This window comes from Mobula hypostoma, chromosome 5, assembly GCF_963921235.1.
Source record: "Mobula hypostoma chromosome 5, sMobHyp1.1, whole genome shotgun sequence".
NCBI lineage: Eukaryota > Metazoa > Chordata > Chondrichthyes > Myliobatiformes > Myliobatidae > Mobula > Mobula hypostoma.
In genome coordinates, this window is record NC_086101.1 from 21,155,729 (window position 1) to 21,171,037 (window position 15,309).

Genomic DNA, 15,309 nt, shown 5'->3' on the forward strand with positions numbered 1-15,309 from the left:
TATCCTGCACAAAGACTCCCAAGTCCTTTTGCATCTCTGCATTTTTAATTCTCTCCCCATCTAAATAATAGTCTGTCCATTCATTTGCCACTTCCTTGCTCATTCCCCTAAACTATCTAAGTCTCTCTGCAGACTCTCTGTTTCCTCAACACTATCTGATCCTCCACCTATCTTTTTATCATTGGCAAATTTAGCCACAAATCCATTAATCTCATAGTCTAAATCAGTGACATTTTGTGTAACTATCAAATCTCCTCTCAATCTTCTAGATTCTATGGAATACCATCCTAACCTATTCAATCTTTCCTTGTAACTCAGGTCCTCCAGACCCAGCAACATTCTTGTAAATTTTGTCTGTACCCTTTCAACCTTGTTTACATGTTTCCTGAAGGTGCAAGACCAAAACGGCACATAATATTCCAAACTGGCTTCACCAATGTTTTATACGACTTCAACATAACATCCCATCTCCAGAGCACAATACTTTGATTTATGTTGATATCACTTTCAATGAATTATGGGCCTGTATTCCCAGATTCTTTTGTTCTATCGCACCCCTCAGTGCCTTACGAGCTACCCTCGTTGGTCCTACCAAAGTGCAAACCTCGCACTTGTCTGCATTAAATCCATCTGCCATTTTTCAACCCATTTTTCCAGCTGATGCAGACCCCTCTGCAAGCTATGATAGACCTCCTTGCAGTCCACTGCACCCCAAATCTGGGTGTCCTCCGCAAACTTGCATTTAACCACATTATCGTCCAGATCATTGATTTAAGTGCAAAACGACAGAAGACCCAACAACGATCCCTGTGGCACTCACTAGTCACAGGCTCCCAAGCAAAGAGCCGACTATCTACTACCCTCTCTGTCTTCTCCCACAGAGCCAATGTTTAATCCAATTTACCATCTCATCTTGAATTCCAAGCGACAGAACCTTCTTGACTAACCTTCCATGCGGGACATTGTCAATTGCCTGCAGGTGTTAAATTTAATAGATTTGTTTTTTCGATGGTACTCTGATGCCTTTGTACATTTATCATTTAGTCTGGGGCTTGTTAGCCTGGCATTGGGCCCTCATTACCTTGTACTCTTCTTTGACTTTTTGGGTTGACTAGTGCCTTATAAAGGCTCAGCATTATCTCCATGCTTATATATTCTATTCCCCTTAAAATTAGATTATTAGATTATGAGAACACTCAGTCCTCTTTTATTGTCATTTAGAAATGCATACATGCGTTAAGAAATGATACAATGTTTCTCCAGAGTGATATCACAGAAAACAGGACAGACCAAAGACTAACACTGAGAGAACCACATAATTATAACATATAGTTACAGCAGTGGAAAACAATACCATAATTTGATGAAGAACAGACCATGGGCACAGTAAAAAAAAGTCTCAAAGTCCCGAGTCGATCGACTCCCGAGTCCGCGGTAGCAGGCGGCAAAAGGGAGAAACTCCCTGCCATAAACCTCCAGGCACCGTCAGCTTGCCGATACCTTGGAGGCAGCCGACTACAGCTGACACTGAGTCCATCTGTCTGAAAACTCCGAGCTTCCAAGCAGCCTCTCTGATACAGCCTCCCAAGTGCCTTCGACCTCTCCCCGGCCGCTGAAACACGCAAAGCCGAGGATTTCGAGGCCTTCAGCTCCGGAGATTCCGGTAACCACACAGTAGCAGCGGCAGCAAAGCAGGCATTTCAGAAATTTTCTAGATGTTCCTCCGTGCTCTCACGTCTGTTTCCATCATATCAGAATTGCGCATGGTCCCCTACTTGACAGATAACAGATGTCATCACCGAAGTGGCCGCGCGCGCTTCCGCCGCGCCGCCATCTTCTCCCCTCTCCCAGGAGGTTATATTGTATTTGCATTCTTTACCACAGATTCAACCTGTAAACCTGTTAGCATTTTCTCTACAAAGCGTTTGGAATTAGTGTGGCTTTCGACAAAAGGTGCCTTGGTGATCCACCACAGAAAAAGTCCAGATACAACGCTAAGCTAGAAATTGTGATGTGTCTTAAGGTAGTATGGAAGTGGAACGGAATTGGTTTATGATTGTCATATGTACCAAGATACAGTAAAAAATTGTCTTGCATACTGTTCATACAGATCAGATCATTATACAATGCACAGAATAAGGTAAAACAATAACAGAGTGCAGAATAAAGTGAAATAGCTACAGAGGAAACACAGTGCAGGTAAATGATAAGGTGTGACAAGTTAAATTGTGAAGGCATGTGTCTGTCTTATTATACTGAGGATCCATTTAGTAGTCTTATAACAGCGAGATAGAAACTGTCCTCGAGCCTGGTGTATGAGCTTTTAGGTTTTCATGTCTCTTGCACAATGAGAGAGAGGAGAAGAGGGAACATCTGGGATGTGTGGCGTATCATTGATTCTGCTGACTGCTCTACAGAGGCAGTGAGAAGTGTAGACAGAGACCGTGGAGGGGAGGCTGGTTTGGTGAAAATGTGGAGAAACGACTACCAGTTGGTCATGTCATCCAAATGGCAAGTGTTAGGGATCTCAGGAATCACAGAATTCTATCAATGTATCAGAAAGCAATTCAAAGGAAAACTAGTCTTCAGTTTTTAATGATAATTGCAAACAGTAATCAGTGTGAAGTTAAAAGGATACCTTTGCGGGTAAAGAGTACTGTACTCTCTACAGAGCAGAGCCTGCTGGCTGGCCCACAGCTGGAGGTTGGCTGATCTACAGAAATGATTTACTTAGTTCAAATTAAATTTATTCTGTTCATATATGCCACCATATACAAACCAGATATTCATTTTCTTGCGGGCATACTCAGTAAATCCATAATAGAATAATAGAATAAAGTGGTGACCATACGGTGTTCTCATCTACGTCTACCAAACTTAAGGCGATGGTGTATGTTAATTCGCCTGGGTCAAACCCAGTAGCATGGGTTAAATTGTTTTGCACCATTCTGACCAAGTTACAACAAACATGGCCACAGGCGCAGCTATACCAACAGTTGGGATACTTTTGTACTCTGAGAGTTGGCATAACAGTTCTGGGTGCCAGTGGGATCTCTCTCCCCAGAAGGTTTGAGATTATCGGTGTGAATTGCTTTGTCCCACAAAGGTGTTTGAACATGCAGATATGTAACTTAGTGGAGGCATTGTCAGACTGAAAATATTGAAATAAATTATATCATTGTAAATCCTGAATTATATTCAATCAGCTAGAGTTACCTCTGATCTTATACCCTAAACGTGACATTAGGAGCCTTCCAGTTCTGTTGTCTCATACTTGCGTCTGCACTGACACCTCGTGGTCAATTTCAGAAAAGGAACAATGGCTGTACAGCGAATAGTGGCGTTCCTTCCAAATATGGTAAATATGCAGATGAGCACTTCCACTAAATTATCGCAAAGAAATTACAGCTGCTGTTCAATAAGAACTGAAAGAAAGAATCAAGTTCTCAGTTTTCTTCTTCGTAAAAATATAATGCAGAATTACAGGAAATGCATCAGGTTGTGCGTGGATCCCAGATACGTGGGCACAAAGTACTACTATGTGCCTAGGTTTTACCTGTCGCCCTGGCTACAAAGGATGGGTCTGGCCCCTTTCCCGCGCAACACCCCTGTCAGCTGGTCGTTGCCCCCTTACCTGTCCTTCGTAGAAAAATTCTTCAAGACCAACGCATTTGACCACAGGGCCATTAGACAGTGGTCGGCACGTAATGTACTGCAGGCACTGCAGGAGAAGGACGTGATGGACGCAGTGCGGTGGTTCCCTGAGCAGACTGTCCAGTTCATCTGGCAAAATGTCTCATCGCCAGATCTCACCAACAGGCACAAAGACCTAGCCTGGCTGGCGGTGAGAGGGGCCCTCCCAGTCAGATCCCTCCTGTATGCCCGGAACGGTTCCTCCACACCCCGTTGCCCAAGGGAGGACTGTAATGGGGTGGAGTCGGGGGCTCACCTCTTTGCACACTGTGGGTTCACGAAGAAGGTGTGGAAGAGAATGGAAGGGACAGTACTAAGATTCATGCCCAGCAGCTGCGTTACCGAGGACTCCGTGATCTACGGGCTGTTCCCGGGGCCGCACACGGAGACAAACATCCGGTGCTGCTGGCAGATCATCAGTTCGGTGAAAGATGCTCTTTGGTCGGCCCGCAACTTGATGGTCTGCCAGCAGATGGAGATGTCCGTGATTCAATGCTGCCGACTAGCACACTCTCGTCTGCAGGAGTACGTTCTGAGGGATGCACTCAAACTTGGTGCGGCCACGGCGAAGGCCCGGTGGGGAAGGACCACAGTTTAACGTTCATCACCCGTAGGAGGGGGAGAGGCTGGGTGGGGAGGAGACCTACCCTCATCAGCGGTGTGGACAGATAATCAACATGGTGCCCAAGGAGTGGGTGGAATTGTTAATTTGGGTAAGTATTAGAGCCATTGTCTGCCTTTATTGTTGAAAATTTTGATTGTTAATAAGTCTTAACTCTTGACCAAGGGTTGAGAGTAAACGCATGATTTACTGTAAACATCTTTCATTTGTAAATGAACAGAGAGTCAACGCAAATTTTTTATTGTTAATAACTGTATTGAATAAGGACATACAGTCAACGAATGGTTTTCTTTTCTTGTATGTAATTATTTTTATTTTGTAATATTTCTGAATAAAGTATTTTTGGAAAGAAAAAAAAAGACCGAGGTTCCAGGTCGGGGAGACGGTGATCGCGAAGGCTGTTCTCCCAGGACGAGGCCATCTCATCGTTCTTCTAAGAACATAGCGGTCTTTACAGTTCTCGGAGCGGAGAGATCCTTCGCTGAGAGAGGATCGGGCGGTGACGGCACTGCCGAACGCTCGGTGCCTGAGCAAGAAGAAGGATGGCTGGTAAGACCAGTACATCAGGAAGACCAGCGATTTAAAGGAGAGGGCTGAGGGCGGCATTGGATCGGAGATGAGAGCTGTAGCGTCCAAAGCATCAATGGTGCAGACTGAAGAATCCGGAGTAGTAGCGAAGAAGGCGGCTGGAAAGTCCAGCCAATCGGTGCAGAGTTGCGGAGACCAGTGAATCGGGGAAGAGAGCTGAAAAGAACCCCGATTCGGGGAAAAGAGCGGAAAAGAACCCCGATTCGGGGAAAAGAGCTGAACAGAACCCCGATACGGGGAAAAGAGCTGAACAGAACCCCGATTCCGGGAAAAGAGCGGAAAAGAACCCCGAGTCCGGGGAAAAGAGCGGAAAAGAACCCCGATACGGGGAAAAGAGCGGAAAAGAACCCCGATACGGGGAAAGAGCGGAAAAGAACCCCGATACGGGGAAAAGAGCTGAACAGAACCCCGATTCGGGGAAAAGAGCGGAAAAGAACCCCGATACGGGGAAAAGAGCCGAACAGAACCCCGATTCCGGGAAAAGAGCGGAAAAGAACCCCGAGTCCGGGGAAAAGAGCGGAAAAGAACCCCGATACGGGGAAAAGAGCGGAAAAGAACCCCGATACGGGGAAAAGAGCTGAACAGAACCCCGATTCCGGGAAAAGAGCGGAAAAGAACCCCGATTCCGGGGAAAAGAGCGGAAAAGAACCCCGATTCGGGGAAAAGAGCGGAAAAGAACCCCGATACGGGGAAAAGAGCTGAACAGAACCCAGATTCCGGGAAAAGAGCGGAAAAGAACCCCGATTCCGGGGAAAGAGCTGAGGAGATCCCCGATTCGGGGAAGAGAGCTGGGGAGACCAGTGGTATGAGGAAGAGCAGCGATTCGGGGAAGAGAGCTGCGGAGACCATCGAATCGGAGAAGAGAGCTGGGGAGTCCAGCGCACCGAGAAGGAAGTCGGGGGAGACAAGCCCTTCCGCTCGTGGAGCTGGTATCAAGAACACTGTGCGAATGACTGTCTAGGATCTGAAGGATGGCAACGGCTTCAATCGGATTACCTTCATTTATAAGGTGCTTTTCGACTGCTGCGGCGTTAAGGTAGATGATCTGTACTGTGTGCAGGATTTCCCGAGTTACTATGATGTCACCTTCCGGCGTGCCGAGGGGTGGCGGAAAATGCGCCAGTGCTTCCCCGAGAATGGGAGCGAGGCGCCGCTGTCGCTATTTAAAGTGCAACCTCTCTTTGCCGAGGGGTCGCAGGAGAGAACAGTTACGGTACACATGTTTAATCCCTATGTACCTGTCGTCGACGTTCTCACTTTCCTAGCACGTTATGTAGAGAGAGTGTGGGGGTGTGAGGACGTTGACGACATTCGGGGGGTTTGGACATCTAAACGGCAGGTCAGGGTTAAGTTAAGGACGGACACCAATGGCTGTGTCATCCACCCACCCTCAGTCTTTGCGATCGGAGGGAACCGGGGCTACCTGGTTTACGCCGGACAACAGAAACTGTGCCGAAACTGCGGCAAGGCAGGGCACATCGCGGCCCAGTGTAAGGCTGTGGTGTGCAGAAACTGTAAGGTGGAGGGTCACCTTACCAAAGACTGTACGGAGGCCAAATCCTGCAACCTCTGTGGGCAGGCGGGCCACCCTTATAGGACCTGTCCGACAAGGGTGGGCTCCTATGCACAGGTGGCCAGGGGTAGTGATGACATCGGGATAGCCCCAGCTGGAGTGGAGGTGCCCGCCGTCTCTGTAGAGGAGACGCAGGTTGCGATGGAGGGACAAGAGCCCACCCTGAGCTCCCCCTCCACCTTGCAGGACACCCAAGACCCCCCGCTTGATGAGGAGGAGTCAATGGAAGAGGGGAGGGCCGAGGGGGAAGAGGAAAAGTGGAGGGTGGTCACGAAACGAAAAAAGACCCTAAAGATGCCGCCAAAAAGACAAAGGGCGTAGAAATTGGAGAGCTCTAAAAAGAGAGAGGTTGAGCATCACTCGTCCTCTGAGCACCTGTCTTCCTCGGAGGAGGAGGGCGGTGGGGGTGGCCAGAAACCCCGATAGAGGAAGAGGCGGGTTAATCGGGCAGAGGAGAGTCAGGGGAAGAGTGAAGGTCTGCTAGCCACCCCCCAGTCGCAGGATGGGGGGATCAGCAGAGTCTCTCAGCTCCGGGAATCCGGGAGCAGTAATACTTCTGGTGGTCTGCAGCCAGATGGAGGGGCGCCCCCGGAGGTTCCATTTGGTGCCGAACCGGTGGCGCCCCTCCCTGGCGGGGAGTACCAGCAGTACCTGAACCCTCAGCAGGTGGAAGACTTCACCAAGACTGTGGGTATGAGGCCTCCAGACGGGGAAGAAGAGAAAGAGGATTTATAAAAAGGGGGTGATGGACCTTAAACTGGCGTCCTTAAACGTTGGCAGTGTGAAGAGTACTGGGTGTTGCGTCAGCGCGCTTCGGTACTTGAACACCGTGAACGCCGACGTGACCTTCCTGCAGGAGTGCGGTCTGCCGCACCTCAGGAGTTATCGACGGTGGTCACGGTGGTGGTCCCAGGGTTTGTCGGTGTGGTCGGGGGGCAACGATGGTCGCGCTTCAACGTGTACGCCTCCCCCGTGCGGAGCGAGCGGCTGGCCGTCTTAGAGCAGCTCCCAAAGCTGCTGGTGACGCCCCAGCCGGTCGTTCTGGCCGGAGACTTCAACTGCACCATTGATGCGGCTGGACAGTACCTCCAGACTCCTGAGGGAAACGGTGAAGACAGCCAAGCTGCGCGACGCCTGTGGCACCCCCACAGGTGGAGCACAGCCGCAAGCCACCTGGACACGATCGGACGGCTCAGCCCGCTCCCGGATCGACTTCCTCTTCCTGTCTGAGTCCCTCACGGTCAGGTCCACCGACGTCACGCCGGTGTTCTTCTCTGACCACTGCCTTCTGAGAGCCACCTGTCTCGTACGGGAGGACCAGAAGGCAGGCAGGGGGACGTGGAAGCTGAATGTTAAGCTGCTAACCCCAGAGAACATCGAGGAACTAGAGAAGGAGTACACAGGTGTCCGGAACCATCAATAGATGTATGTACACAGCTCTTTCCCGCCGTCTCCGTCTCCGAGAAAGCGTTCACCAGCAATTTTGGTGTGTGTTGCTATCTACACAGCTTGCTCTGTTACTTTCTTTTCCAATTCTTCTCGTTCCTTCCGGCTCAGTCGCAGACTTCCCTTACTACACCAGACCCTGATAGTTTCCCTCAAAACTCTTCATTTCACTTTAGCTACGGGCTCTTTATCGCCAGTGATTCTGTGGGGGCAGTTCCACAGTAGCAGCTGCAACTCTCAGTTGCACGGCTCTGGAAAAGTCTGTTGCACGAACTTCCTCCCTACCCTAGTGGATGAGGGTAGCGACTGCAACGACGATGAGGAATCTGAGTACAGCGCCATGGTAAAGCAATGTAAGAGTGATCGGGGACAGCGGGTAAGGGAGAATGAACGGCAGCCTCTGCGTTTGGCAGTGTGGGTCCTGAAGGCTGTCTTGCCCACCCAGTGCGAGTGTTACAGACACCTGCTCGGGATCATGCAGCTGGAGAGGAGGCTGTTAAATCCTTGTGGGAACCCAAAGTTTGAAGACAAACGAGGAGGAAGTTCCTCTGAAGGAACGGGAGCAGCCAGTGACGAGACGAAAAAAAAGCAGAGTGGGAATGGGAGGGGTTAAGAGGGGACCAGGAGGTTGGACTGAGTGACAACAGGGAGGGTGCTGGAGAGCAGTGGGGATCCTGTGAGTTTCCACTGGGATTCGAGCTGGATTCTTCCCTGGTGTGTGAATTAATCAGCAAAGAACTCTGCTGTGGCCATACCTACGTTTGGAGTGAGAAATGTCCCCAGTAGACATTACAAGAAGCTGAGAATAAATGAGTCTCTCCATTGATCTGAGACCGTGACCCTTGGTTCCAGATATCTCAGACAGGCAAAATGTCCTCCTTACCCAGCTTGTTGAACTCTCTAAGGATTTTATATGTTGCCATGTCATCTCCTCTCGATCCCCTGAGCTGCTAAATGGCTCAGCTTTAACGGTTAGCACAATGCTTTGCAGTCCCCTCTGTGAGATCGCGTTTCAATTCACGCTGCTGTCTGTAACGAGTTTGTACGTTCTCCTTGTGACCTCGTAGGTTTCCTCCGCGTGTTCCGGTTTCTTCGCAAGTCGCAATGACGCACGGGTTAGGGTTTGGATGTTGCGGACATGCTCTTTTAGAAACGGAACGCAGCGACATTTGCCGGCTGCCTTGAGAACAGTCCTCTCTGATGTGATTTAACAGAACGACGCATTTCACTGTAGGTGCCCATGTACCTGTGATAAATAAATCTCATCCTTAATCTTTATCTCTATAGTCTGCAATTCCTGTCTATACAATCTCATTTAGCAAGCCCACCATCCCTGGATCCCGTCTGTTCGTTGAGTTTCCTATGGAGATGAGATCTCCAAGACTGTGGGTAATTCCAGTTAGGCACCGTGATCCCACACTCCAATCTCCTTGCCAGATCGTCTCATAAACGATTTCCCTTCTGAAAATATTGTTATATGACTTCCAGTTTCTCTGGACAAGCCAGTCTGATCCCTTGCAGCATCGCCACCATTTAAAAAATATTCTACGTCGTTGCCAATGTGGTTGACCTCAGTATTTTCCAGACTATGCTCCTTTTGTCACTCACTCAAATGGCCCTTTTCCTCCCTGAAGTTTCTTTACATCCGCTGTCCCATTCATAATCCGTATCGGCTGAACCTACCTCCCCCACGCCCGCCTAAACCTGTTGTGCCAACTGGTTTTGCAAATGCATTCCAGAGAAAGGTTATTCCGCGGGATAGTAACCCTCTCCCACGCCCTACCCGGTCTAGAGAATCATTATTCATCGGGAGGGCAGCTCACCACCTTTCCCCCAATCTCACAGCCGCAGGTGGAAAAGCCGGAGCACCGCCGTCTCCGCCGTTTCTAGGCTGGCGAGAGGGTAGAGCGTCTCTCAGAAGTGTTCAAAGAAGCTACAGAGGTGCGACATGTCGCCGGCGTCGTAGAAGGCGAGCTGCCCCCTTTCGTATCCAGGAAGATCCAATCCGCTTGGGCTTGGTGTCGGCGCACAAGTAGGCGATGCCAGCCCATCCCGGGGATAATGCACCCCGTTGTTCCACAGCCTGACCGTCCAGAAGCCGTTATCGGGTGTCAACGCACGTCCTCCGTGCGCATGGCCGTCTCTTTGGGAGCGCCGACGATCCAGGCGGCCAAAAATTTCACGCCCCAGTAGTGGGTTCCGGAGGCGAAGTCATCCGTGGTCAGCGCGGCCGCGCAACAAGGTGAACCTCCGGCCGCTCTCGGGCATTTGCCGCAGCTTGATCCGCCTCTTCACCATAGTGAGGTCCTTGGACAGGATGAGGTAGGGGCTCGCCGTCTCCGGGTGCAGAGTCAGAGGCGCCGGAACTGTGTGGGGGAGAAAGGGAGGGTCAACGGAGGAGCGGCAGGGGGTGGAGCAAAGGGCGGAGGGCGAGGGGGCAAGGAGGGTGATGCAAGGGGAAGGAGAGGGCAAGAGGAGGAAGCGGGAGGTGAAGTAAGGGAGTGAGAGACGGGACAGGGAAAGGCCGGCAGGCCAGGGGGAGAATGGTGTGAATAAGATTGGGGTCTCCGTGCAGAAGCCGTGATGGGGTTACGATACGAGCATAACTGCGCACGTGAAGGATTCACGTGGAAGAGTGTGAGTGTGTGCTAGTAAAGGAGAGGACGCGTTTGACCGTATCTCAGTTGGACAGACGATATGGTTGAACAAATCGATTATTTATTATTATTAAAGGCTGTCACGAGCCTTGAGGGTTAAATAAAGACCATGTATACGCGGCAGTGTAGCTGCACACGTATGTGATCGTGTTTGTGTTTGTGTGGGGTGGGTGGAAGAGTGACACCATGTGACTAAATGGTGCACGTGTGTTTGGAAGTGAGAGATTGGCATGTATGTATATGTATTTGAGAAACTGTACCAACATAAGTGTCTGCACATGTAATATTAGTTAGTAGCCGGATACGTTTCTGGGTAATATTTTGTTAATGTTATAGTATGTGCATAAGTGTGAGTATCAATGTACGTAATGACGACCGCACACATTCAGACATAAAACTGCACTCACACAATCATTCAGTGAGCTACATCCGCTCCCGAACTTCAGCACGCTGCCGTCTGTACATGCACTCTGCTCCCGCTCACACCGTCACACTTTCATCTGTTCACACACACACACACACACACACACACACACGCACACTCACGCTTCCTGCTCGTCACATTCGCCTCACTGATTGAGCCAAACTGTTTCACTTCGATTTGGAAACACAGCTATGGCGAGCAATCTCACCTATTTGAACGATGTTGTTGATTTCCCACTTAAATCAAAATCGAGCACGATTAATGCTCCAAGTATTCACCTTTAGTGCGAGTAACTCCCCCCCCCCCACCCCAACCCTCCTGCCGCCCTTCCTCACATACACAAACCAATACATCAACGTTACAGCACCGAATCTCGCTCAAGGATTCCCTCTGCCTCCCACAGCACCCCCTCCCCTCTGTCCTCTGCCCCCGCAGGCCCCAGAGGTATTGACATTCTTCCTGAAGCTGGCATCTGTGCTCAATGACTGCACGGTGACCCCCCGTTCTGACCTCCAGACTGGGATCTGGTGTCTGCTGTCGGATTCTCCCAACCACCAACACACTAAACAAAGCTGGTCTGTGCCCAACACCCTGAGCGTCTCCTGCGACACTGGGCACTGGGCACGGTTACAATTACCTCAGAAGTCATAACAACGGACCTCGGGGATATGGCAGGGGATTGAGGTTGAGAGGGATAATAAATCAGTCATGACCGAATGTCGGGTTAGTCTCGATTGGTCGAATAGCCTAATTTTGCTCCTACGTCTTACTGTCCACAGTAAAACAACAACCTGGCATCGGATTGTCCGGATCTCCCGACAGTCCAGTTTCTGCATCACTCATTAGACTGAAATGTGAACCACGCTGCAGCGAACAGCTGGGATCTGGGTTGGGAGCCGGAACACCAGGGTCTAGAGAGCTTGGAAATTTCCTGTTCCCTTTAAACCGCTCAGGTTCACCGGGAGATATGTGAAGTTACATGAACAAAGCCGTGTTTTGGTATCAATGAGGGAGTTACATTCATTGGTCTGCAAAATTCGACTGTAAACTAGAGGGGAAAGCGGAAACTTCTCTGAATGAGGACTCACAAATCAAGAGGGACGCACGACCAGGGTTTAAATAGCACCGGACTAGAGGGGCTCGGGGAACATCCCTGATGACTATGGCAGAGTATGTCAACGAAACATCGGTTACAATTGATACCTGTACCCGGCTTGAAACCCAACAAGAGTTTCATCTGTCTCAGACAAACCTAATGCTTCAGCTAACCGGTCTGGATCAAACCCAGTAGCTATTGTTTAGAGTTGAATTGCTTAGCATCATTCTGACCACGTTCAAGGATGCTTTCAGACCAGACTGATATTGTCATTTAGTCCAGCGCATTCAACATGGTCACATGCATAGCTGACCTATTGACTGTTGGGATATTTATGCACTCAAAGAGTTGGCCTATCAATTTTTGGGTGCAAGTGGGATCTATTGTCTCCAGAAGATTTGAGATCATCCTTCCGCATTTTTTGTTCCAGAAAAGGTGCTTGAACATTCAAAGACGCCGAAGCTTAACTTAGTGGAGACATTGTCAGATTCACCATATTGAAATAAATTATGTCATTGTAAATCCTGAGTTGTATTCAATCAGCTACTGTTACCTCTGATCTTAAGGGTTATACCCGAAACGTGGCTATATGAGCCTTCCAGACTTTCTGCGTCTTCACTGACACCTTGTGGTCACTTTCAGAATAGCAACATACAACGATTCCATGTATGGCAAATATACAAATAAGCACATCCCACAAATCATCCCAAGGAAATTACAGTTGCTGCTGAAGAAGAACTGAAAGTAAGAATAAACGTCTACGTTTTCTTCTTAAAAAGATAACGCAGAATTACAGGAAATGGATCTCTTCAATTATGGTGTGTCACCTTAATTGAAAGGGGATTGTTTAAGATTGGATTGTCACGTGGAGGGTTGATTAGACATACTTACCTGGCAGGGAACCGTCGGTGATCAAGACGGCCGAGGTTCCAGGACGAGGCTATCCCATTGCACTTCGGGTGTGCTGACGCCTGCGATATCCCCAAATGCGGGATACTCGACTGCATAATTTGTGGTAGTGGGGGACTGCGTTCGCGCTCTCCCCTGAAAATGTCATCAAAGAAAGAATTAAAGCTCTGCTTCCGCTTCTAATAACTCAGTAGTCTGTAAACCTGCGAACTGATCATGTTGAATACCGAGACGGTTGGGGTGATATACTGCGTCCGGTGCTCCCGATGTGGTCTTCTATATATTGGCGAGCCCCGACGCAGACTGGGAGACCGCTTTGCTGAACACCTACGCTCTGTCCGCCAGAGAAAGCAGGATCTCCCAGTGGCCACACAGTTTAATTCCACATCCCATTCCCATTCTGACATGTCTATCCATGGCCTAAGCTGGTAGGGAATCGTCAGTGTTCTGTAGGGGGAACTTTCCAGGACTCGGCGATCCCGGCGCTTCTCGGCCTTTTGGCTGAGATGAGACCAGGCGTTCTTATTAGAGCGCGGCTATACCAAATGTTCTTATCGGAACACAGGACGAGGGCGGAGACGGATTCGCGCTGATGCAGTGCTGGAGCGCTGATTGGGTTTTGATGCGATTCCCAGCGCTCGGGCTACTGTCAAGATGAAGCCACACTCAGGTTGGAGGAACAACACCTAATATTCCGACTGGGTAGCCTCCAACCTGATGGCATGAACATCGGCTTCTCTAACCTCCGCTAATGACCCCCCCCCCCCCCGGTACCCCATCCGTTATTTATTTTTATACACACATTCTTTCTCTCACTCTCCTTTTTCTCCCTCTGTCCCTCTGACTATACCCCTTGCCCATTCTCTGGGTTCCCCCCCCCCCTTGTCTTTCTCCCTGGGCCTCCTGTCCCATGATCCTCTCATATCCCCTTTGCCAATCACCTGTCCAGCTCTTGGCTCCATCCCTCCCCCTCCTGTCTTCTCCTATCATTTTGGATCTCCCCCTCCTCCTCCAACTTTCAAATCTCTTACTAACTCTTCCTTCAGTTAGTCCTGACGAAGGGTCTCGGCCTGAAACGTCGACTGTACCTCTTCCTAGAGATGCTGCCTGGCCTGCTGCGTTCACCAGCAACTTTCATGTGTGTTGCTTGAATGTCCAGCATCTGCAGAATTCCTGCTGTCTACTTTTGCTGTGTTACTTTCTTTCTCCAGTTCTTCTCCTTCCTTCTGGCTCCTCGTTTCTCTCCGTGTTACTGCATAGTCGCAGACTTCCCTTACGACACACGACACCTGATAGTTTCCCTGAAAATTCTTCATTTCACTTTAGCTACGGGCTCTTTATCGCCAGTGATTCTGTGGGGGCAGTTCCACAGTAGCAGCTGCCACTCTCAGTTGCACGTTTCTGGAAAAGTGCTGTTGCACGAACTTCCGCCCTACCCTCGTGGATGAGGGTAGTGACTACAAGGACGATGAGGAATCTGCGCATAGCGCCATGGTAAAGCAATGTAAGAATGATCGGGGACAGTGGGTAAGGGAGAATGAACGGCAGCCTCTGCGTTTGGCAGTGTGGGTCCTGAAGGCTGTCTTGCCCACCCAGTGCGAGTGTTACAGACACCTGCTCGGGATCATGCAGCTGGAGAGGAGGCTGTTAAATCCTTCTGGGAACCCAAGGTTTGAAGACAATCGAGGAGGAAGTTCCTCTGAAGGAACGGGAGCAGCCAGTGACGAGATGGAAAAAAAAGCAGAGTGGGAATGGTAGGGGTTAAGAAGGGACCAGGAGGTTGGACTGAGTGACAACAGGGAGGGTGCTGGAGAGCAGTGGGGATCTTGTGAGTTTCCACTGGGATTCGAACTGGATTCTTCCATGGTGTGTGAATTAATCGGCAAAGAACTTTGCTGTGGCCATGCCTATGTTTGGAGGGAGAAATGTCACCAGTACACGTTACAAGAAGCTGAGAATAAATGAGTCCAACAGTGATGGAGAGGAATAGTCTCTCCATTGATCTGAGACCGTGACCCTTGGTTCCAGACTTCTCCGACAGGAGAAATGTCCTCCTTACCCAGCTTGTTGAACTCTGTAAGAATTTTAAACGTTTCCGTGTGATCTCCTTAGCTGCTAAATGGCTCAGCTTTGACGGTTAGCACAAAGCTTTGCAGTCCCCTCTGTGAGATCTCGTTTCAATTCCCTCTGCTGTCTGTAAGGAGTTTGTATGTTCTCCTTGAGACCTCGTAGGTTTACTCCGCGTGTTCCGGTTCCTTCTCACGTCGCAATGACGCACGGGTCAGTGTTGGGATGTTGTGG

At 49.7% G+C, this 15,309-nt stretch overlaps 1 non-coding gene across 1 annotated transcript; it reads left to right on the plus strand.

Annotated features, from left to right (window-relative positions):
• The first annotated feature begins 12,982 nt into the window (after nucleotides 1-12,982).
• Nucleotides 12,983-13,146, plus strand: LOC134347384 (U1 spliceosomal RNA). The gene has a single exon (XR_010018140.1). It is a non-coding gene; the product is annotated as a U1 spliceosomal RNA (small nuclear RNA).
• Nucleotides 13,147-15,309: the final 2,163 nt, after the last annotated feature.